We start from the raw sequence: 25676 nt of genomic DNA, 5'->3' as shown, positions 1-25676 counted from the left end.
TGGGGTGGGCCCCTAGAGAACCCCATTAGCCTTTGGCCAGTGTGAGCCCCTTGCTTAGTAGACTTCTCTGGCCAGGTGCAGATGACTCAATTTTAGAAGGGGGAGAAAACAGGGAGGGAGTTTAGGACCCAGGCACGGGATACAAATGATCTGGAGAAGGGTGAAGAAGGAGGTTGAAGATCTTACATAATCCACTTTAGATCTCTTACCCTGTATTTGGAGACAATCATATAACATTTCATTTGTGTTGGTAATTAGATAAAGCTTAATGCTGAATAGGCAGAGGGAATAGCTCCTTTATGGCATTATTTGTGTTCAAGTCTGACAGTGACCATTAAACTCTCTTCTCAAGGGATTTCTGGAGACAGTATTTTTGTAAGAATTAAGAAGTTGTATATGGCATGCCTATTTTCAAGAAGATATATAGAGAGATCTCCCCCACCCAAGATAGATGGATGGATGGATGGATGGATGCATAGAAAGATAGATAGATGGATAATAGATAGATAGATTGATTGATTGATTGATTTTCTTATGCCTAGCAAGTAAATCAGTGTGTGCCATATGTTTGTGCATCCAGCGTCTGGCTAATGAAGAATCTTGGCCTATCACTAACTAGTTCAGTGATCTTGGGTAATTTTTGAAACCTCTCCTGTGCCTTAATTTCTTTACAGTGAAATAAAGATAATTACACTTACCTTGCAGGATTATCCAAAGAAGTAAATAAGATAAAAACACCTGAGGAAGTACCTAGCACATAGTATGCAGCCAAATAATGTTGGTTCTCTTTCCTCTTTTATATCTATAAAACAGGAGGACTAATAGGGAATTGGGCAGGGGCGGGCAACAGAAGGCTGGAGGTTAAGATGCTGTTTCAGCACAGTTAGAAATCGTTAGAAACTGGATGTCATGGTCAAGCAGTGTGTGTACCATGTGCTTTAGGCAGAAGAAACAGGCACTATCCAAGCTCAGCGACTCTAGCCTAGGGCTGGTGGCCCACTAGAATCACAGGCACCTACGTGCCCTGGCTTGGGTTTTGCAAGGTACGCAGGGAAGTCATCGTGAGGTAATGATTCATTCAGTAAGATTAAGAAAATGGGAAGTGTGATGCTGGAGAGGGGAAGAAACAAACTGCCCTTGGCAGAGCCCTTGGCCCTTGGAGGGTTCTTGTTTTTCCAACTGAGTCTGTTTTATTAGGTTACTTTGACAAGGGAGAGCAATACAGTGCTAGTAAAAGAGTCCACACAGCCCCTGGTTTGTGCAGTCCAACAGGTTTGGAGCACAGAGCTTCACTCTTGAATATCATTCATTCCCCCCAGCAAGACAATGCCTCATTTGCATATTCTTTCTAAGTCACTATTTGTTTTAATTCACAGCAGCCATTGACCTCCTACTATGTCTCCATCTTTTATAATAAGCATAGCACTACTCAAAAGGATAACAGCATTCCCCAGCACCATGGCACCTTACTCATGTAGCTGCAGTGTTCTCCATAGCAAGGAAGGAAAGAAAATGACAGACACTCCCATGTCACAGGGACAGGCCAGACCCAGTGACTGTTAGAAAGAAGTTTCTGGTATAGCTTTGGGGAAATGACCATTATGGAACTCTCTTCTGAAGAAAGTAGCTAAAACAATAAAGGGGTGATTGATTAACAAGTGGCCCCGAATACTCAGTCCCAGATCAGACCTTTATTTGACATACCCCAGGGAGTTAGCTGGGCACATGCCTCCTAACCCAGGAGAGCCAACTTCTGTGCTAGAAAACGGCCATCCTGATCAAGGGGAGGCAGAGTTCAAGAGAAGTCACCAACTCCAGTTTCTCTTCTGTTCCCTGATGCCCAACCCCTGATCTTCAATCTTGATTTGGCCATGTAAGACAGCTGTAGTGTGTTCATGGTTCTTGCACAGTTCTCTACAAAGCCCTGTACTCCATCTACCTAACGTTTTTGTCTTCCAAGTATGAACATTTAGACAATCATTTTAGTCTCCCTAGTGTGGGTGCTCAGGACAGCCTGTGGAAGATGTCTGATCCCAAGATGTGACTTGATGGCACACAAACACAGCCTCAGTTACTAAGTGTCTGTGGGTTGGCCTTGAGCGAGCAAATATAACATTAGGGGTAAGAGTTGTCTCTGATTTTGATTCCTTTATATTAGCAAATAAATCCCTTTTGTCTATTTTCCAAAGGCTCTTATTTGTCAGCAAATCTTCTAACTCTTCCTCTTCTCTAGAGATGGGGTCCATCACCTCTTCTCTGTTACTGCCTCAAAATAAATCTTTACCTTCCCCAAACTATATCCTTCTCAATATGGATGAGACTTGGGTCCTGACCTTAAATTTATTAGCTAAGGTACTGAAGCTGTTATCCTTAACCCACTCAAAACTCAGTTTGCCCGTGTGTTCAGTATCCCCCTCACATGCTAATATGTGAGGGTTAATTAAAATACAGCTTGTAAAGAGCAGAATGTGGAACCTATAACAGAGAGCATGCACTAGATATTATTTTATAATTAATAAAATTGTATCATCAGTGCTTTTAGCCAAACAGAACTATTTGCTTTTTCCTGAATGTAATCTCAGCTTGCCTATGTCCCTTCTCTGCCTCCACTATGCCCTTATCCTCCTAGGCCTTCTTATGATGAAGATAAATGCCTCAGTCATTTGTAAAAGTCATCTCAAATGCATATAACTTGCTCTGATTCTCCAAACGGAACATGCTCTCTCAGAGCACTCCAGGCTGTTCTCCTGGCCCTTACCTTAGCTGTCATGCTTCTCTACCTTGTACATGCTACTGGGGTTAAAGGATCTGGAAAGCTGGTGATATCTGCATTTGGGGATGGGAAGAAGTTTACCTGGATGTGATTCAAACCATGAGGATGTGTGAGTTATCTCAAGTTACAGGGTGTTCAAGCTCTGGGCAATGGTGAAACCCCAGCTGTGGAATGGGTATGGAAGTCCTGAATGGGCACTGAGGGTGACCGTGGTGAAAAAGAAAAGAAAGTGTGGCTTTTCCACCCCGAGATGAGGTGGATGGAGGGGAGAGGGTCGCTGTGGCCAACTTCTCACTGCTCATAGTACTTCTTCATCATCACCATACTTGCCAGCTAAGGGTGGGTCCTTAAGAAGTATGTGTTCTGAGACTGATGAACCGAAAGCCCCTCTTGCAAATGGAGATTGTCCTCAATGATAGGGAAAGACTTTTTTCCGTCTAATGAGACTCTGAGATGTCAACTGTTAACAAATAAAAGAAAAAGGCATAAGACCTATTTTCTATTTCATGGACTAAAAGTCTGAGAGTTTAAGGCAATTTAGTCAGGACTTTGTTTTTGTTGCTTGTACAATTTTAAATACGTTTAATACATTAAACTGTTTTGTACATGTAGCAGCAGCAATGGAAATCCGGGGTTTCTTGGACAGAACCAAGAGCAAGGAAAACCCGCACAAGCCAGGGCGGTCCTTGGAATCACTGCATTGTTAGTGGGTTTACTAACTGACAGCCTGGAGGCAATCTATTTTATTAAGAGATTGAAAAATAGTTTAAAAAACCAGCATGTGAAGATTTCAATCAGAAATAGATGGGCACTTTTTAAACTGCAATTGGTTTCTAAAGAATGGGCCAGATAAGAATTGATAGAGGTGAATAGCTATCAAAACGTGGGGTGAAAAAAAAAGGAAGCAAATTGCCACCTACTTGAAGTGAATAGCTCTTGTAATGTAATGGGTTTTAAACTTTAAAATTGTTTTGTACTGTGACATACATAACAGTGGAAGTCTGGATTGAGAGTGTTTATTGGTTTTTTCCAATGGAAGATTGCCTGTTTGGTATTTGAATAATAATCTCCATATAAAAATATGGTAATGTAATTATGCTAACTAGTATTTTCTATAATTCAAGACTCTGTTTATAATAATATATCATATTTTGCAGTCAGGTAAGAATCCATTTGTCCCCTCCACCTGGGCTCAGAGATAGGAAGAGGAACTTTAATATATAGTTCCCGGCAATCTGCTCCTCTCTGGAGTTAGCATTTCCTCGAAGGTGATACAATGAATCTCACGAGAAATACCTTCATTTGCCACATGCTGCCAAGTGGAGATGAAGCTGATTCTTCGAAATTTTGCAGATAAACTTGCTTCGATCAAACTCACAGATGGAAACCTGCTAGTGTGAGGATATTAGCCAAACTCAACGGCAAAGGAAGTGAGAGTGTGTTTTAAATTAATTTGGAGGAAACAAATAGAATAGGTCAGTTGCCCTTGTTATTACACAGTACGTTATTGAGAAATGTATACATAAAAAGTGAGTATAGCATCAGCTAGTATTATGAAACCACCCACACAAGAAAGCACAGATTGTAAAGTTGTGGATAGGTCTACACTCGGTGGAGTCCTCTTTTAAGCTGTTGTTGTACTAAGACAATTTTGACAAGGCTGGTCCATTATTCTTACTTTTGTACTCAAAATATCAGTGATGGTCGAGCCCCAGGGACCTTCCAGTGTAAGAGTTTGCCTTTGATTGGGAAGGCTAACCCTGAGAATACTGATTAATGGAGTGATAGTAACCCATTGGATGGTGTCTGGTGGCTTGTCCCAGGGTTCTGTATCAACCCTGTTCAGGTTGACAGCTTTTTATTTTTTTAATGTAATGTTAGTCAGCATACGGTACATTGTTAGTTTTTGATCTAATGTTCTATGATTCATTGTTTGCGTATGATGCCCAGTGCTCCATGTAGTAAGTGCCCTCCCTAATACCCATCACTGGGCTCACCCCTCCCCCTCTCCTCTCCCCTCTGAAACCCTCAGTTTGTTTCCCGGAGTCCATAATCTTTCATGGTTCATCTCTCACTCTGATTTCCCCCCTTTCATTTTTACCTTCCTGCTCCTAATAGTTGACAGCTTTAATAGCTAGGATGAGGGTACAGAAAACTACAGTTTTAGTACAAGTGGTATATATGTTGGAAAGTGTGTTGCAATCCAAACTGGTCTTCATGGCTCGTACAGCAGGCCAGACTCAACCTATAAAAATGTAGTAGGCTAAGTATAGATTTCTACATGTAGGTTTCTCAAAAGCTCACAATCAAAGAAGCACATCTTAGAGAATGTGGCCAAACAGCAGCATACGACATGCTGAAGAAGCTTAAAAAATATTGGGGCTCTAGTAATAGTAATACCATGCCCAGAGGATGGGAGGTGATTGCCCTTCACTGCACATAACACCCTTGGAATTTTATGTTAAATTTAAGGGTACCACCTTTTAGTAAAGAAGTTGGTAAGTTGGAAGAAAATGCCCAGAATGGCGAGTGAGGAATGATTGAAAGAAATAAGGCTGTTTATGTTTAAAGGAGGCTTAAGTGGGTAGGAGAAGAATAAATGAAACAAGATGGGATTGGGAGGGAGACAAACCATAGTGACTCTTAATCTCACAAAACAAACTGAGGGTTGGTGGGGGGAGGGGATTTGGGAGAAGGGGGTGGGATTATGGACATTGGGGAGGGTATGTGCTTTGGTGAGTGCTGTGAAGTGTGTAAACCTGGTGATTCACACACCTGTACCCCTGGGGATAAAAATATATGTTTATAAAAAATAAAAAATTAATTAAAAACAAAAACAAAAAAAAAAAGCAATCTGTTTTCAAGTACATTTGGAGCAGTCAGAGAAATGAGAAAATGGACTTATTCTGGGTAACTCCAGAAAGCAGAGGCAGCACCTGTAAGAGCCCGGATCTATAGACCACCTCCTCTTTCCTCTGATGACCCCAAGCTCTCTGTTTTTGTTTTCATTCTTCAGCTTTACTGGGGTACAATTGACGGAAAAACATTGACCCCTAAGCCTTCTGTATGTCTTCTCATGGATCCTCACAACATCGCTAATAGAGAAAATCGTGAGAAGCTTCAATCCTTACCCTTTCTTCAGAGGGGAGATCTGGGAAGGAGGGGAAAGTAGGGAAAATCAGGGGAGCAGTACTGGCATGTCCTTAGAGCAACAGATAAAACCCTTCCAGTCTTCGTTCCCTTTCCCTCCACACTCTTTTCTCCTCTCCCCTCCCACCAGACCTTACCCCCACAATTTTTGTCTTTGCATATGGGAGCCTTGAAAGTAAAGACATGACCAGGAAAAGCACATTGATTCAAACCTCCTGCAGCATCCTGCCTGCCTTTCTGTTTTTGCCCAACCACAGTGACAGGTGATTTGAGGTGATGATAAATCCATGCATTTAAAGCCTTGATTGCCTGAATAAATAGGTTGGATAGCTTCAGTAATTGGATAATTAAAGCAAAATGGAGATGCCAGTGGGGCCAGAAGCTGAGAAAATCAGAATGGCTGGAGATTTCATTTTGAAAAAAATCAAAACCGGAAACCATCACGGTAGAGCAGGTAAAACCCAAAGGTACATATTCACAAGAAATAAATAAATAAATAAATAAAACACCAAGATGAAAGGGAAGAGGGGGCTTGATTTAAATGAGCTGAGATGCAAATAGAAAGGAAAGGCACACTTGAACTTCTTAGCATGGTTTCTCTTAAAGCATGCTGATCCCCAGCTCAGGATTCCAGTGGGGGTTGGACCAGGGAAGAGTCAACAGAGGCTGGAGTGCTCAACTTAATAAGTGCTTCTCACTGCCAGACCCTCCCCTCTCCACATTCCCCCTCCCTGCCCCCCACACTCTGCTTTGCTCTTTTTATCTTCTTTCCATTTCCCTCCCATTCTTATTGCCCTCTAAGTGTGGTCCTTGAGAGCTGTGGTTAAACTCCAAAATCTGTAAAAAACCACCAAAGAGGGTACCCACTGAGACACAGCTGATACCAATCAGACCCTAAGGGGGCATAAAAGGAGGGAACACCTCCATGTTTCTAAAGGGTGGAAACCCACCTCAAGGAGATAAGAGTCGTTCATCCAGGACCCCACTGCCAGACAAAGTTGTCTTCTGCTGATAGCCAGATGTACTCCTCCCAATGCTCCAGCTATGCCCGTCCTAACTGAATACTGCAAGGGTCCCCACCTCATTCAACCCCCTCATCAGGGAGCGGACCGGTGTGCTCCAGCCTCTCCCCCTCACCCCATCTGCTCCAGCCCTCCAGCCACCCCCATCTCCCATGGCCCCTGTCTCTCTCTTCCCTACACTCAGCAACTTTCCCTGGAGATTAAGTGTTTACCGTGCAGAAATGTTCACCGCCACCCTCCCAATCTCACCAGCAACAGTAAGGGAGTTGCACTTGGGTGTTGAGCACTCACTCTGGCACTTAACCCTCAGTATCAACAATGCCTTAACCCTCAACATCACCTTTTGCTTTCCATTTTATTGATAAGGAGATTGAGACCTGAAAAGGATAATTAACTTCTAAGCAGATAGTGATTTCCAGAAGGAAAATCCACACTCATATTGAGAACAAAACCCATACTCTTACTGTATATGATTCCCTTTTGACTTCAGTCATACATCCAACAAAACATTTATTAGGCACTTATTATATACGAGGGACTGTGTTAAGAACTATACCTGTAGAAATGAACAGCAGCATGGTGCCCTCAAGCATATAGAGAAACAAAAATAAAGACTACTAGTAAGTATAAAATGTAGTAAGTTCTTTGCTTATGGTAGGTGCTCAGCGCATATTTGGTTAAATAAAATCACTTGAATTAAACCTTCAAAATCATTCCTATGAAAATAGGCAGCAAATCAGCATTTCTCTGCATGACTGGCTCAGGCAGGTCAAGGAGAATATATGGTAATGGGGGGCAAGGGTCCCTTCTATTACTATTGAAATCACAAGCCTGCCTGAAAAACACAGAGATATTTTTAACCCTACAGCTGAGAGAATTCACCTCCTGTTATCTGTATCTATAGATGCAAACTAGTTTGACAGAGTTCAGGTACAATGTTAAAGAAAGGCTCCATCCATGTGAATACACACATGTATGTTCATGCATGTGTGTGTACGAAAGAAAGATTTTGTGTAAGACTCTGATTGTCCAAGATGCTGTATAATACCCAAAGCAACTATTTAAAGGAAACCCATTCTGCTGAAGGCTAAACAATACTAGTTCCGCTCAAACAAGCTATGAATCATATCCCTCAGACTGGAAACCAAGAATAAAAATTCGGTAATGATCTAGTTAAAAAGTTAAATTAAATGTTCATATCTGTCCTGTGATAGGAAATGGACAGGAAGACCAGCTCCTGGTGACTAGAGGGTAATCCAGTGCCAAAAATTTTACCTGGCTAAGAGTCCAGCACGGAGCTATGAGGGACACACATGAAGTCCATTATTGGCTAAACTGGGCCCTGGGCACTTTCTGTCCAGTATCTCTTTTAATTTTCCCAGTGACCCTATGTGACCCCAATGTTATCTGGGACCTCTAGCATTTCAGGATTAGGGGAAAACATTGCAGAGATGACACTGAAATGGCAAAGGTACATGGTTTGCTTGTCAGATTCCAATACATGATTAACTTGGGTTAGAATAGGGATTTAGTGCTTCGCAGTATTCAGTGAAGAAACTACTGATTCTCATGCTGTCTCTACTTCCTGGGATATGTTCTTTTGATTTACCTTTGAAAAATGTGAATGAATGCTATTCCTGGAGGATCTACAATGTGCTTGGCACCGTGGTAGGTGCTGGGTTGTGGAGATGAACACAGTCAACCTAGTTCTTGAAGTCTTGTAAAGAAGAGATGCCAACAAAATCATTACATGTAATTAGTCACATCATTATAAACTGGTCTCCACTCTGCGGCACTAAGGGAAAAACACAGAAAAGAGTTGTGTCTATGCTCGGTGCAGAGTTTTCAAGGACACAGCACCATGCCAACCCTGGCTGGGGTGGAGGAGGCACAAGAGTCATGGGAAGACCAAGAGAAGAGACCCCTCCAGGGAGAGAAGTGGTGCCAGCTTACACTTTCTACCCAGACAGTCTCCCCCAGACTCTACCCTGCACAGAGCAGAGCTTGGAGACTCTGTGCTTTGTGTTCATTAGCAAGACCCTCGCCTTACAAGGGAGCAATTCAGCTTGGGAAAACTGGTTTCAGCACCCAACGACTGGTGTAACTGAATGTTTCCCTTCTCAATGAATTGCTTTGGCATAATTTAAGCCCAGTCATAATATTGTGGTTCACAGGAAGCTAAAGAGTGACCTTTGTAAGTTGATCAAATCATAAAACTAATGCAAATGGATGGCTGGGGCTTCCAAAGGGGCAGACATATAGGCCTCCTCCAGGAAGCTCAGCCCCAGCTCCTCTCCATGCAAACACAGCTTTAAAGAATTTTTTTCAAAGTCTTTCTTTTTCTTCTGTCAGCCATTAATTCATGACAGCCTGTACGAAGTCCAGAAATATTGAAGGAACACAAGCAGGGGGAGTGGGAGAGGGACAACAGGTTTCCTGTGGAGCTTGAACCCTGGAATGATGACCTGAGCCCAAGGCAGGCACTTAACGACTGAGCCACCCAGGAGCCCCTGGCAGGCAGAATTCTAAGAGTAAATTCTCTTGGTGTTAGTTGTGTGACATTTGGCAAATTAGCTTCTGAAAGTCGCCACTTGGTCATCTGTAAGTGAGGAGAGTAATAGAAGCTACCTCAAAGATAAAGCCTGCAGATTGACCCAGGATACAGAAACGTTGTGCAGTAAAGGAAAACCATTGCTACCATTGCTTTGAGTCCTAGATGAGAATCTTCCATGAAGTCAGAACGACAAACACTTTGAGTTCTTAGGTCTCAAGGTGGCATTGCCCTGCGACTTAGGTGTTGGTTCCTGCTCTATCTGGGAAAATAACTTCCTTTCTGTGGAATAACCAGGCCACCTTATGGGCGCTGTACTGTTTTGGTCTACTATTGACCCACTTTCTTGTTTCTGGTGTTCTGTCTTGCCTGGCCTTGAGGTTGGTCCCTTGGTTTGTAGCTGGCTGTCCTGCTTCTGCCTGCTCCTGGACTGTCCCTTCTGATGGACCTGGTGCCCTCTCCTGCTCCACTCTGGCTCTCTTTGTCTGCATCCTAGGCACACCAACGTTCTAACCTGATGGGTTGGAAAAATTGCAGCATCCCCTTTCTTAAAATATAGTTTTACATAATTTCTCAGCTTGAGAAATGCTGAGAAGTCTTCCTTGCAGAGATTCCAAGGATAAGTCTCCAAGTACCCTCTTGCTGAGGGGCACTAGATTCAAATGATTTCGGAAAAGGAATCAGATCCAAGCTGGCAGCCATTTTGCTGTCCTAGGGCTCCCCTTTTCTCTACCCAGTCAAAACCCTGAAATAGGAATGCCACAGCTGCTGAGGCAGGACCACCAGGGATCTTGGCTTCAGGACAGATGGTGGAAGAAGGTGTCTGAGGGTGGGACCACTGGAGCTTAGTGCTGGATGGATGGTAAGATGAGGAGGCTCCGGAGGAAGTTGGTCTGTTTGGCTTTGGTGAAAGAGCCAAGTTCAACTTTTAGACATGTGTGTGTTTGAAGGTTGAATGGATGGATACCAGGCGGCAAGAGGGTCCTTTGACCACAGAAATCAGAAATGAGGGAGCGTTTTAGTTTTAAACTTGACTCTCTTGTCCACTCCTGGTGAATTTTGGAATTCACTCTCTCAGAAACAGCATGAAAGCATACACTGTATTTGGGGGCCTCAAATGTATTCCCAGGACTAAACAAAAATTAAAATAAGGTAAAATAAAATGAGAAGATTGAAGTAAGAAAATTGATTTTTCTAATGCTAGCCCAGGGCATTCGATTTGGGGTTCTGCTAATTGCTGAAAGAGGAGAAATGGGGGAGGGGGTAGAGAATGCACCTCAGGGTTCTGAGTTAGTGATAGGGTGTGGGCTGGGAGACCTTGGCCCTGGCTGAGAAAGAAGATCTATCACATCAGGCTGAAATGGAGAGAAAAATTCACCTGTTCTATTTCTTGACTTCCGAATGAAAGCAACAAAGCATACAGAGAACTAAGTTTAAATCCTGGCTCTGCCCCTTACCAGCTGTGTGATATAAGGCAAGTTATTTAACTTCTCTGAGCCTCAGACTCCTTGTCTGCAAAATAAAGAAAATAGTGCACAAAGGGTTTTTTTTATTCATTTGTTAGGGCTGCCATCGCAAAGTACTGCAAAGTTAGGGTGTCTTCAGGAGGTGCTGATTATCTAGAAGTTCAAGAGGCTAGAAGTCTGAGATCTAGGGTCAGCAGCACAGCTTCTTTCTGAGGCTATGAAGAAGAACTCTGTTCCATGCCTTTCTCTTTGTTTCTGATGACGTGTTGGCAATCTGTGGCAATAATCTTTTGCATGTAGAGACATCACCCAAATCTCTGTGAAACCATCAGCGGTTTACCTGCATGTAGGATTAGGGAAGGTGCTGAAGAACCCATGCCCGTGGTCTGGGGTTTTCTGTGGTGTTAGCAATATCATGGTGATAAGACACTTGAGAGCACTGGGTGGGGAACTGCCGGTCTGGGAACTGGTGCAGCCCCTTGCTCTGCCACAGTCTTGCTGTGTGACCTTGGATAAGCTTCTTCCCCTCTCTGTGCTTCGGTGGCCTCATCTGTAAAATAAGTGGCTGGAATGCCTCTTCTCTGTGGACCCTGCTAGCCCAACATTCTTTGATATTCTGATCCCCACTCAGGTCCAGCCCCAAAGTCATTGGAAGGAAATTCTGCTGAATTATAGGTGTCATGAGGGATAATGCTGTCCACAGCTTAGATTTCTTCCTGGCTGAACTGCTGCTGTGCTGAGGTTGTGCCTCTGGATCAGGAATTGGAAGGGAGAAAAAAGAAGGAAAGATCATCTGCTTGTATCTAAAAAAGAAAGAGAGCAAAATGCTAAGCCCAGATCAGTCTTCCTCCTGCCCATCTTTGAAGCACAGATAGGCACTTTCCCTGAATAGTGTGAGTGAGTGTGATGAATGAGGCTATTTGATTAAGCAGGATGAAACTGGCGAGCCAGCGTTCCCTGTGTTTTAGTTTGCCTAATGGCTGTAATCAGAAATCACGCCGTCATCTTTTCAAAAGTGGAAGCCAGTGGTGAGGCTCACAGGTAGTTGTGTGTCTGCGGTTCTTTTGAAGACCCCACATCTCTCCTGGAGCCTCTGCGAGATTGAGTCTGTGGAGGGGTCTCTAATGAAGTCTCCACCAACACCAAAGTAATTGGATCACTTTGTCAATTCAGTTAACAGCCCATTGGTTCAATTTCCTTTTGTAAATTTAGATTAGATAGCCAGTACCTAGGACAGTCCCTGGCACCAAGTAATGTGCTTCAAAAGTATTTATTAAATTAATTAATCAGTGAGTGACAGGAACAATGAGGGAGTGCATGAATAATGGATGGAAGCCTTGTAGGTAGGGGGGAGAAAACGTACGGATGAATTTTTGCTCTTTCTGTCAAATTGACATTGTGTTTGATAGGACGTGATAGGTATTTGTGATGTAGACCCCATCTGTTTATTGGTTTTCTTATGGATTAAAACAGAGATTCCTACTTTTGAGCCTTGGGTCTTTCCCTCAGTTGCTGTGTAAACTTGGGGAAGTTGCTCAGCTTGTCTGTGCTTTAGTTTTCTCATCTCTAAAATGAAAATAATAGCAGTACCAAGCCTAGCTCCTGGGGATGGCGGGAGGATGGGAGATAGTAAGTGTGAACTGTAATTACACTCTGTGGCCCACGGACCTACAGATTAGTCTAGATGAGAATGCATTAGAGAGCTGCCTCTACAGTGTGATGCAATGACATCACAAGGCAAGGAGTCCTTCTCTCCCAAATACCATGCCACTGAGCCAGTAGTGTACCTAAAATTCCTACTCTTGGAATTCCCTTTGGGAAAAAGAAGAAAGAAAAAAAACAATTCCCTTTAAGCTAAAGAAGTCCCACTGTTGATATGAATGACATGAGAAGGTAAACTTATTCAGTAATTAACCACTAGTTATTTCCCAGACTTCAGTCTACCTTCAAAAGACTGGGTTGTATGCATACATATTAATGCCTTGGCTTTGGAGTCACTCAGTTCAAATCTGGGAGCACATGTGGCTGTGTGACCTTAGACAGTTACTAAACGTCTCTGAATCTCTGGGTACTCAACTATAACCAGCTAATGATACTTCTTAGTGTTCCTATGGGGATAATACGAGATAATGTACATGAAACTATTTGCATATATCACTCATATTCAGTTAAAGGGTGTGATTATTATTACCATGATTTTTCTCCCATTGAAAACGTGTTCATAAAAACATTATTATGGATGAAATGTTTGTGTCGCCCACTCCCATGCTTATATGCTGAAGCCCTAATCCCCGATATGATGATATTAGGAGGAGGAGCCATTGGGAGGAAATTAAGTATAGATCGGGTCATGATGGTGGAGCCCCCAAAATGGGATTAGTGCCATTATAAGAAAAGGAAAAGATTCGATGCTCTCTCCGCCCTGTGAGGACATAGCGAGAAAGTGACTGTCTGCAACCCAGTACAAGAATCCTTACCAGGAGCCCAGCCATGCTAGCACACTGCTCAGACTTTGATGTTCCAGAACTATGGGAAATAAATGTCTGTAGTTCAGGCCACCAAGGTATATGGTATTTTGTTACAGCAGTGCAAGCCGACTAAAACAAACAGGAAAGGCAATTCTCAAAGGTTTTCAATCATATTTGGAGCATAGCAACATTATTGAAACAAGTTTCTGCTCCCAAAATGACCACTTTGAATCACACCCCTCATCCTTATGTAGCTCCTTTCCCATCTGCCACAGATCAGTGACCGTTGATTGGCCTACACTGGCAAATGGTTCTGGAATACACAGAGGGTTACGGAAGGTCTCTTGAAAGATATAGTCTCTGAATGGGGTTCAGAGAGATGAATAGGATGGGGTGTGAAGCGGGGGAGAAAAGTCATTCCTGTTTCCTTGGGACTGTGGCCACTTTCATGAGTTCCTGGTATCCTGTGTCCCCCTCCTCTCACTTCCCACCCTGCTCTCCATCCCCCCACCCCCATTTGTGCCAAAGAGAGCCAAGGAGAGAGATCTCTCCTTCTCCTTCAGAAACCTCTGTTTCAGTCATTTGTTCCCAGCATTTTATGGTTCCAACGCTAGGAGGCTCCTCCGTGCACCTTGCACCCTGGCCACCACATCTGGGATCAGGCACTTCCTCTGGAAGATTCCCAGGCTCAAGAAGAGAGCTGTACCAAGCAAGAGCAGGCAGGGGCGCGTGAATTCGAATCTTTTGCTGGTTTTAGAGATTGTCTTTCTCTTTCGACTGGAATCTCGCCTTGCCACTTGGCCCCAGGATGGAGTCAGAGATACCACAAGGTCTGGAGACCCAGATATTCCCTCTTTGCTCTATCAGAGGAAAGGGGGGAATCCGAGAGGGGCAGAGAAAGAGACACACCAGACAGCAAAACACAGCACCGTATTTCGGTTGCCGCTGAGAAAAGGGTTAAAGAGATTTTCTTCTCAGATCTTATGGAGATCATTTTATGGCTCCAATCTCAAGGGAAATGAGCAGTTTGCCCATTTACCGTTTCCTATCAGTCGACCATCTGTAGGCACCACCTTTCACAAAGAGCTTATACATTAACTGGTCACTTTATCATCATAATATATTTGGAAAAATCAAAAACCAGCTGTTAGAAAGCCATAAACTGGAGACTTTATTACATATTGTTTATCATTACTTTAGTATTTGGAGATTCATAATGCACGGACTTTGAGATCTATCTGTATTGCCAAGGAGGCCAAAGTTTATTTCCCTAATAATATGCAAATGGAGCCTTTATACCAGATAATGAATAATCACTTTAGATTAAAGGCTGAATTTTCTTTTAGTGGTACTGGCAGTGCAGCCTTTTGCATGCAGTTAATAATTAATTTAAAGAATTACCACTTCAGTGAGCCCTGCTTACATTATTTATTAAGTGTAATTAAAGTATTTATTAGTCAAGTAATAAATGAGGGACAATCCCCAGCACCTTCACAGTGTTGTAAAATAATCACAGACCATGTTTATCTGCAAAACAAGACTGAGTGTGGCTCAAGTGTGTTAATAGATTATTCGTGATCATTCCATGTACTGGCAGTGTCCCTCAATAATGGCTGTGTGTCTGGCGTGCCCACCTGCTTCCATCACTTGGCTCATTCTACAGGAAATGAGTGTCTTGGCTTTTTCTCATTGTTGATTTGTGTGTGTCGATTTGGACGGAAAATAAAGGGGATTTCTTGGTTTAAGCGAGCATCCCCCATCCACCGTGTTGGTGCAGCTCAGAATGGCTGCTCCTAAAGGGCTACTGAAAATATTACCTATACTTAAGATGATTATTTAATTCTTGTCCAAACCGGGACAAATTGGGGAATGAAAGGGGATGTTATTAATAATATGTAAATCGAGAGGGTTTTAGGCAAACCAAAACTGAACCTCTAAAAATTAGCATGGCCTTTATCCAACTAGCTGGGTGGTTTTTACCAGGCTGTGAATATAAAAATCACCTTTTACCCCTGACTGCCACTCACCACGTAAGGTTTTAGATAGAAAAATGGACCTCTGCTTTTTCTCATTTTCAAGCAACTTTGGGCCGCCCATAGTCTCCCCCGGGAAACCTTTCCCAGTCCCTTCAACCAGAAATGACTACTCCTTCTAATACCCATCACATTGCTTAACCCGCTGTTGGTGCCTATCTCAACGGCTCACAGCATCTTTATTTATGTATTTATTTTTAACAACTCCATGAAGAGATTGTAAACTCTTTACAGAAGGAGATGAATTATACTTGCAGATTTTTAGCGCTTCCAACATCCTTACGTTGGTGCCTTGCTAAAAGCAGGTACATGGTAAACATTTACTAAATAGATTTTATAGTTGGGAAGCACAATCCCTTGTCTTTCTAATCAGCAATGAAGGTAAAATTTCAATCCAGAATCCCTGACCAGAATCTACTCCTGAGCAGATGAGTCGGTGGGGGGGGGGGGGGGGCATAGCAGAGGAAGGTGTGACTGGCAGGCCCCATTCCAAGGGCTATTCAAGTCTGCCTGCTTGACAGTAGATTACTTGCAAATCACTGAACAGAGTCTCAAGGTCCACTCTGGTCAGACCAATGCCTCACTGGCCCTAGAGCATCATGGTCAGCTTTTGTTTTCTAAGTCCCTTCTCTGGAAAGTTCTCCATCCTATGCTCTGAGAAGAGCGAATAAAACCTACCAAAGTGTATATAAGGTAAGAGGCTTTTCTGAGGTAACGTAGACGATTGGTTCATCTCTGCAAATTTGACCTCTTCATCTCCACGAACCCCACCTACCTCATGTTCCACCTCCACTCCAAAGACTTTTCCTGAGCACCTCTCTGACCATTTAAAAGTCTGCATTGTCCATACCTCTCATTGCAAACCCTTTACATTTTGGGTTGCCCTAAGCTTTATCCACATATACCTCCAGCCATCCAGAAAAGAGTGATGTGCTCTCCCCTCCCTGTAGTTCCCCACAGTACTGGACACACAGTGCTAGTAAGTGAAGAAAGGAGAACCAGACCTCACCTAGTTTTCCCAGAACGCTTCCTTCTCCTGCCTGCCTTTCTTTAGTCTCCCTCCCTTCCCAGAATCCCCCCTGAAAGCTATTGTCACTTATCAAAAGATACTCTGTATTAAGAAGGAGAGGAAGTGATGTGGGGTCAAAGTTAAAGGGGGCTGAATGGCATTTGAGAAAGCAACCCCAAAGAATCAAACTTCATGTTTTAATAATAGCCAGTACTACTGGGCCCAAACTTGCGGGCTTATAAATTGATTTGTCTTTGGGCCCCTTTACAGAGCTGTTTCTAGGCGACCGGCAGGTGGGCCGTATATCATGTGCACTCGGGCCTCTTGCTGTGGCAGCCTGCTCCTGACCTCTTAATCAAGCCGAGTGCCAGGCCACGGAGAGGAGATGCGCGATCACTTATGGAAACACCCAGCTGGCGTCAGGCCCACAAACCATCTGTCTGTCTCACTTTGGTCAGACTGACTGTCTGCTAATGCCCCCTTCTCCTATGAGCCATTTATATATTTCCCCAGCCTTTTTTTTTTTTTTTTAAACTGGAAAACAGCATTATTGGACCTTTTCCTGCTCTGCTTGGTTACAGCTGTGAATCACAAAGTTTGAAATCAGTCGAAGATGAAGTCGACCGCGTATTCTGCTTGAGTGGGGAGAGGTCCCAACTGCTGATCTAGACTTGTTTGGTGTTTGATCCTTTATTTATCTATAAATTTGACATGGCCCTGTTAGGAAACATCTTTCTGTTGTTCATTTTCTCATTCATTTTGTGTTGCCAAAGGGAAGGGGCCTTTGCTGAGTTGTAACCGAAGGTCAACATTTCTTCTTGGCCTTGTCAAGAGGTAATCAATGTAAAGACAATACAACATGAGAATTGCACCCAGCTGGTAGCAGCGGGGATGGGACAGAGGTAATAGAGATTTGACATAATTCCCCTTGGCTCTCTGCTACTTACTGAAGTCAGTAATAGATCACAAATATAGAGTAGTGAACAGAGCCGATGAACCTGGGGTGGGATCCTTGCCCATCATCATTGTTCCACTCAGCTAGGATTGAGCGAGTACCACAGGGCAGAAAAGCACCATGGCTTCTGAACAGAAACACACAATCCCTATACCTACAAGGTAACACTGACAGTTGGTTAATCATCCAATCAATAAATCAATATTGACAATATCCTCCATGCCTGTCTTGGTTTGAGTTCCCCAGGAACAGACCATATAAGGATGTGAGTGTACACTGTTTACCTAGGAATTGCAGGCAGCACTAGGAGACAAGAACAGGAAGTAATATAGGGAAGAAAAGGCAATGAATAAAGTAGACATGACTGATTTAGCCAGCTACTGCTGTGGGCCATGGAGCCGAACTCTCAAGGAGACTCTGGGAAATAGTGCAAAGCACATGGTTCAGAACCACTTTAAGGAGTGATGGAGTTGGGATGTTTATCACCAGCTTCAGAGATTCATTAGTTTGAGGGCTATTGCTGGAAGGTGGTAACTCTTTGAAACTCTGGTCTGCCATATATACAAAGAGCAAGCTTTCCCCTACTGAGGGTGAAGGAGGAAGAGCCCTCAGGCACAGAGAGGCAGCTACTGATATTTGTAAGTTAGCTGGAGCCCACTGAAGGGTCCGGGGAGTAGGGCAGGGCCCTGAAAGCACCTGTTACAAAGCTGATCCCTAAGTGAGAGAGCAAGAAACTGAACATACACATTCTATGACTTCATGCAATCAATTTGGAAGGATGAAACTATTAGAAAGCAATCCAAAAATCAAGCACTAAGTAACATAATGAAGACTGAGAAAAAACGGAAATTCAGGGGAAGGAAAAGTAACTGTCCAACCATTGGGAAATCTTATGAAAAAAAAAAAAAAACTTAAAATTAGAGGTGCCTGGGTGTCGGTTAGGCATCCAGCTCTTCATTGCATCTCAGGTCATGATGTCAGGGTTGTGAGATCGAGCCCTACTTCAGGCTTCACACTCAGTACAGATCTGCTTTAGAGTCTCTCTCCCTCTCCCTCTGCCCCTCCCACTCATGCACTCTCTCATTCTGTCTCTCTAAAATAACTCTTTTTAAAAACCTTACAATTAAATTAGGACTTGAAGAATGGATAGAATTTGGATTATGGAAAGGAGGGAAAGGAAAGATGGGTTAATATTATTTATTCCCAAAATTGGATACAGAAAGCAATCTGAAAAATAAATAATCGAATTGAGTTCAGTGAACTTTTCCCTCCTATGCACATTTACATGATCATCTTAGAGATAGTTTACCTATATCCATGATTTCACTCTAAAAGACCATTTTAGTTTCAGTTTCTTGCAATCTCAATTCAGTGGCCAAAGAAATTTGGATCAGATGACTTCTCAATTACTTTCCTATCAGAGATTTTAAGAATCACGAGTCATCAGTAAACTATTCAAAGGACCAATGATATTCTATTTTGAAAGATCGTCTTGCTGGTTATGTGAATAATTACCGCCTGCCTTATCTATTTGCCCATTCAGCAAGTCAAACCTCGGTGAAACAGAATATTTTAGAATTTAGGGGGTGTTCATATGAAGAGTGGGGACAGGTCTGTCTCATGCTCCTTTGACAGAGGAATGGATACATGTATAAGAGATGTCCTTGGCTGCTGGTTTGACCCTCCATGGGAGGCAAAACAGTGTTTGGGTTTAGCTGAGAGCTTGGACTCAGAGAAGACTGGGTTTGCATCCCAGGTCTGCCGTTTGCCAACTTCATGACTTTTGCAGCTTGACCCCTGTAGACATTAGTTTTCTGATCTCTAAATTGGAAGTAATAGCTTTCATTGTCAGAATTGCTATAGGGATTAAAGTGAAAATGGACAGTGCCTATAAAGTATGTAGCCTAGTGTCTGAAAAATCCAATGTTCAATGATAATGAAAACAGTGTGTTTTAAAAAAAAAAAAAAAGAAAGAAAGAAAACCAAGGTGCATTATTTGTAGCCATCAATTGTACATGCCCTTCTGGTTTCAGGGCTTCTTACTGCTTAATTTTACATACCACATACTAAGTCCCTAATATTAGTTCATACCATGTAGGAGTGAGATGGGAATGTGCTATTTCTGGCTGCATACTTTGCACATTAGTCCATACATGCACTTTAAGCTCAGGACAAATAGAAAAGGAATCGACTATGTAGGTTAATATCATAGAAATAAGAGCTTTTTTAAAAATTGGCATTAATTTTATGTATTGATTATTTTTCTTGTTGGTTTCATTTTTTTTCTCTCCAACACTATGGACTAGAAAAACACAGTGCTTCTTTGTGAATGTTGCTCCCAGGACAACTACTCTGTGGTGTTGGCAGCAGGTCGCAAGGCAAGGCCGTGAGGGGCCAAGAGTCTGGCAAGATAAGGGCAAGGTCAGACATGTGAAAAATTGCCACAGGGCAAGTAGTAAGCTATGAAGCATAGCTAGGATCTGAGATGGGTCTGAGGAATTCTTCCAGCAGCATCAGAGAGCAGGTCTCAAATGGAGGGCAGTGTCTTTCTCCTTTGTAGTGGTCCAGAGAGGACACTGCAGCCCTGGCATGGACAGCAGCCTGACCCAGGGTGACCACATACTGGTGGCCCAACCCTCGATACTTTAGAGAGCAAGAGGAGGAATTATTAATCACTGCCGAGACAACTGATGCAACCAAGACTGTCCCAGGCAAACTAGGACCTGCAGTCTCCCAGGCCTGGGGTCTTTTTCCTTTTTACTTAGAATCAAACCATTTACGTAGCCCCACTCTGGCTGGGAAGCCCAGCCCTCAAATTCTAAGATCCCAATAGCTGTCAGAATGCTCCCTCTCCTTAATCCCCCTCACCTAGGTAACCCATCCCCTACCTTGATCCTCTTCCTTAGGGATGGATGAGAGGCTCCTATCTGCCTCTAGACAGTCCATTGCTCTCCAGCATCCCCATCTGCAGGCTGAGCCCTCCAGGTGAAGAGGGTGAGGAAGGAAATGACCAAAAAAACTCAGTAATCAAGACGAATCATATTTCAGTGCAATGTTTTTTAAAAATCAAAATCCCAAAAAAACCCTTGAGGAGAAAGAGATCAAAATTTCAAATAAAGACAGGTCAGTAGCAGTACTGTGCCAAGGCATATGGGAGCCTGAAGCAGAAGGAAACAGTCATACTGATCTTGTCCTTAGCTTAAGTCTTGATGTTTCCTTCATTATGGATTTTTGCATTAATTTTTTTAAAATATTAAATTAAAATATTATTTGTCTTGGTGGTGGAATTCTATGGAGGCACCTCCGATTTTGTGCCTCTCTTGCCTCACTCTCCTCCTGGCCCTAAATTTCGTGTAAATAACACTAGCTGACACTCATAGAGCATTTGGTGGGAAGCTGGCCTTGGGCTAAGTACTCTGCTTGTTTAATCATCCCCTCCAGGTAGGACTCCGCCACACAGCTCTGCCTTCACAGTGTTCCCTACTGAAACCAGTCCTCCTGATTACCAGAAACTCCCAAGTCGAGTTACTCTTTCTGAGAAAGTAAAAAAAGCTTAAAGCTGGAAAGACCCACGGAAACACCCTAACTCTTTGCTTCCTTTTTTCGCATGAAAATTTCAGTCTTACTAGTGGAGATATGTGACTGGCCCAGGGTCACACAGCTGCTTGGGACTAGTGTGCATTTATTCATTAACTCAACAAATATTGATCGAGCATCTGCTACATCCTCTCATGTAGACACTGGGAACGGAGTAAGGAACGAAAGGGACGGTGGCCCTGCTGTCACGGAGCATATGCTGTAGTGTGGGAAGGCAGTTAATAAACACACACAGACACACATATACACATATCAGATGAGGATAGGAGCCACGAAAAATTGAATCAAGGTGGAGAGGAAAGAATGGTGGCGTGAGATTGGGGTTTCATTTTGCATAAGATGGTCATTAAGGGATTTTTGGTGGGTGGTTTGAGCAAACACCTAAATGAAGAGAAGGGAAGAGGAAACTATGTGGACAGAGTGGAGGTGATGGGAGCTAGTTCTAGGACAAGGTGCCTCCACTTTAACACTATGGACATTTGGGGTGGGATAATTCTGTATTGGGGGCTGGAGGGGAAGACCTATACATCGTAGGGTGTTTAGGAGCACCCCTGGCCTCTACCTACTTGATACCAGTAGCACATCCCTCTCATTTGTGATACCCAAAAATGTCCTTAGCCATTGCCAAGTGTCCTCTGAGGAGTAAAACTGTCCCCAGCTAGAACCAGAGTTTATGTACATAGTAAGAGGCAAGTGCAAAGGCCCAGAATAGGTCAGGCTCCTCCTGTAGCTCAGAGCAGTGCTCTCTGTCACCTGTCAACCCCACCAGCCCCGAGCACCTACCACCTGCAGAGCCAGCCCCACCCCCGACACACCCTTGTCTCTGATTCATTTCTCCCAGCCTGGCTGTTGGCCATCTTTCATCCTCAAGAGCAAAAGCTCCCGGAGGGCAGCTATCCAGCCTTCATTTCTCTACATCCTGTGGAGGACTGGGCTCCATGTGGGCTGGCTGCATGCGGGCACACTCCCTTCTGTGCCTGCATGGTGGAGACACTGCAAAGAGGGGGAGAGAGCTCAGGAGAACACGGCATCCCAGAACTGCAGCTCAGCCCACGCCCTTTTGTGAATCGCCCTCTCTGCGTACTTAAGGCTGTGCAGCTCTCACAAAGGGACAACATGTGATGCAAGTTCACCTTCCACTCAATTAACCTTGAGAGAGAAGGGTTTTTTTTTTTTCCTCCCCCCAAGAGACTTTTTTTTTTTTTTTGATGACCTTTTTGAAGCATCTTATTTTCTGGGCAAAAAGCCAAATGATACACTCTCTTCCCAGCTGCAGGGCTGTTGTAGATTCTCAAAGCTGAGGTAAAGACAGCCTTTGGAATAAATGCAAGATGGGCAGTGGGGTTGGGGGAATGTGAAGAAATGCCTTATTATTCCATCCAAGATGTGCCTGGAGGGATAGAGTCTACAGGACCCACGAGATGCGGGGACCTGGAGACCTCGGGGCTGCCAGGCACTCCCCCCAATTAGGGAGCATGCATGAATATGAATTTTAAAAAATCAATTCCACTTTGGGTGAAAGTTGAATATTAATAAGTTACAACAAAGCACATCTTGCACAGTATTTTGCAATATATGAAGAGAGTTTTTTTTTTTAACCGATGTAATCTCTGAGTCTCAGCTTCACTTATCAAATAACATTGGATCTTATTTAAGATTGGATCAGTGGGGCAGAATAAATGTTAGAGTATATTTTCAACTGATTTGTTGGACAATGGTACCCAAAGACTCCCCTAGCCCATTCCAGATGTTTAGCATCCCTGATGGTAGGTTTAGAGAGGAGTGGCATCGCCCCCCCCTTTCTCCCCAGTGCAGGGCCTCCATAACCAACTGTGTGTATGTGCAGAAGGGAAAATGAAAGAGAACACCCCGACCAGCTCCACCTCCTCATGGGGTTGTACCATTGGCAGCTCTGGTGGCAAAGGGAGATTCATGAAAGTGGCTGAGTTTGCTTCAGATCCAGTGTTTCCCCCTCTCTCTAAGGCCCAAAGGCAGTTGGGAGACATGTAGAATCTTAGAAAACTTACTCGAAAGCAACAGTATAGAGTCACTGGCTAGTGGCTTGTTTCGTGGGAACTAGGAAGTCATAACTGGAAGTCAGAGGCTATGCTGGCGAAAACACAGAAGAACCACAAGGTCAAGAGTACAGTCACAGAAGCATGGACAGGCTGGCTTCCAATTCTGGCTTTGACACTTGCCCTCTATCCTCATGACCTTGGCCAAATCCCTTTACCTCCCTTTGCCTCCATCCTCCTATCTGTAAAATGGAGATAATAGGAGTAGCTAGTTCTTAGGGCTGGAGGAGAAGGAGTGTCCTGGATTCAGATGCCCTCCAACAAGGAACTGAGTATCAAGGATCAAAAGTGGCCAAGAAGGGAAGCAGGAAGCTGAGGACAAGCACGTGTAGGCTCCCCCTAAAGAATGGTGTTGAGAGGCATGCCAAAGGGCAGATGCCACACTGGGGCTTTGCTCTGGGTGTGAGGGAGTGGAGGGATTGCAGGCTACAGCATGAAGGGAGAGAGACGAAGAAGAGATGCCTGCCCCAGGGGAGGCACTGCTGCCTAACACCTGCCATCCTGCAGCCTCCTGGGGGAGGCCCTCAGGCCAGGATCCAAGCAGCACAAAAGAGCTTTCTGGAACAAGTTTGCAGAAATGGGCACTAATGTAAAGGCATCTCTTTAGTCCCAGTTCCTACTATTAGTCTCCATTTGCTGTCACAGGATGAAGGACCAGTGATTTGTGTTCCATGAAAATGTTCTTCCCGGAACATTAGGAAAGGAGAATTGGCATCATTGCAACACCCAGAGTGGCCCTGAGGCTTCTGGGCGGGGAACCCCCACTCGGGGTGACACAGGAAGAGAAGCCTTTCTCTTCAGGCAACTCACACCCCCAGATCTACTCACCCCAGACCCCCTGCTAAAGAGTCTTTTCTTCCTGACAGTGTCTTGAAATGATCGACTAGCCAGGCGCTGATTTCGGTACAATCTCTGCTGTCTTGTCAGCTGTCCGTACTTCGGTGAATCAGGCTAGAACTGGGCAAGAGCTTTGAATATTTCCAGTCTGGCTCCTCTAGAAGCTCTCTCTCCTCTAGGAGCCGGAGAGATTTTTAATTTGCCCAAGAGCACATTCGCCAGCCACATGATGGTGTCTGAGCCCCATGTCCTCATGGGTTTGTGCAGCTGGGACAGCATGGTAGAGGTAGAGACACGTCACTCGAAATCTGGATGGTGTGCCTCATGACCTTTCATAGCTGTGGCCAAGTTAGAAAACTCACAGGATGTTTGATGCAAGAGAGTGTGCTGATGTACAGAAAACTATACCTCAGGGTACAAATAACAGTTAAAAATAGGACGATTATAATGAAGTGCTCTCTGTATAGCAGGGGAAGATTCCAAATGGGAGGACTATGCATGGCCATCGGATCTGAGCTAGGGTGGACTTTTAAAAATTTTTTAATTTAAATTCAATTTAATTAACATACAGTATATTACTAGTTTCCGAGGTAGAATTTAGCGATTCATTGGTTGTGTATAACACCCAGTGGGCATTCCATCAAGTGGCCTCCTAATGCCCATCCCCCAGTTATCCCATCCCCCTCCTCCCCTCCCCTCCAGCAACTCTCGGCTTGTTTCCTATAATTAAGAGTCTCTCACAGTTTGTCTCCCTGTCTGTTTTCGACTGATTGCACTGGAGTGGATGTGTAGAGATCCCTCAGTGTTTCCGTGCAGCACTTTTGCTGAGCAAGTGAGTCCATGAAGGTCATTGTCAGACCCTAACTCCCTCCAGGAATGAAGAGTGCCAGCCAGCTCAGGTAGGAGACACTAACCTGCCATTCATCGCGCCAAGGTGCCCTACATCTTGCAACTGTCTATTCCCAGGGCCTCTTCCAGTGCCTGGTACACAGGCTGCCCAGAAATCAGCTAAGGAACATATGTTCCTACCCTGGTCTGACGTTCGGGGACTAGATTTGGAAGCTAGAAGTGCTCATGCTATGACTTCATTCACTTCCGTGGGTGGCTTTCATCATGGCTTTGAGGGAGGAACCCCTCTTTGGATGAACCTATGTATATGGGGTGCAGGCCTAACCTGGTCGAACCAGAAGATGAGAAATCTGAGCATTCAGTCTCCTCATATGTCCCATCCTTGTCCACCTTCTCCAGTCACTAGTTCATTCTACATTCTGGGCTCTTCTAATTTCCTTTAATACTCAAAATTGCTCTCAGAGACAGAGCCATTAGGTTCTGAGGGATTGAGAGGCCATTTTCATTGAGCTATAACCTGTTACCTTCTCAAGCATATTCTCATCTGACAGGAAACAGTGCAGCATTAAACATGGCGCATCTCAGGCAGCCACAGCGTCAGGTAAAGGGGGAGGGAGAGGCTGAGACGCCTCCCTGACAGCCCTCCACAAATCACGCACTGACCCCTCACCTGTTTTCCCCACCACCGCTTCCATGCTGTACCTTCCTACCAGAGTCTTTCCACAGGTACATATTGGGGCTGCCCAACTCACCTTGGGGGGCCAGCCCAGAATTTGTGGTTCACACTGTTCCCAGAGCCCTTCGTGAGGGGAGAATATCCTTTTGTGAAAATTGCAGCCTAGGACAAAATAGCATTACAGTCTAGGTTTAAAAAAATACTGAGGAAGCCCT

General features: G+C 44.0%; 1 long non-coding RNA gene across 1 annotated transcript in view; it reads right to left on the bottom strand.

Moving 5' to 3' along the window:
• The window catches only part of LOC131811540 (uncharacterized), a 56084-nt gene that overhangs the window by 30038 nt on the left and 370 nt on the right, over positions 1 to 25676 (bottom strand). The window lies entirely within an intron of this gene.

Source organism: Mustela lutreola, chromosome 11, assembly GCF_030435805.1.
Source record: "Mustela lutreola isolate mMusLut2 chromosome 11, mMusLut2.pri, whole genome shotgun sequence".
Lineage (NCBI taxonomy): Eukaryota > Metazoa > Chordata > Mammalia > Carnivora > Mustelidae > Mustela > Mustela lutreola.
Note: the sequence above shows the minus strand (reverse complement) of the source record. Positions and strands in the feature narration are given on the sequence as shown.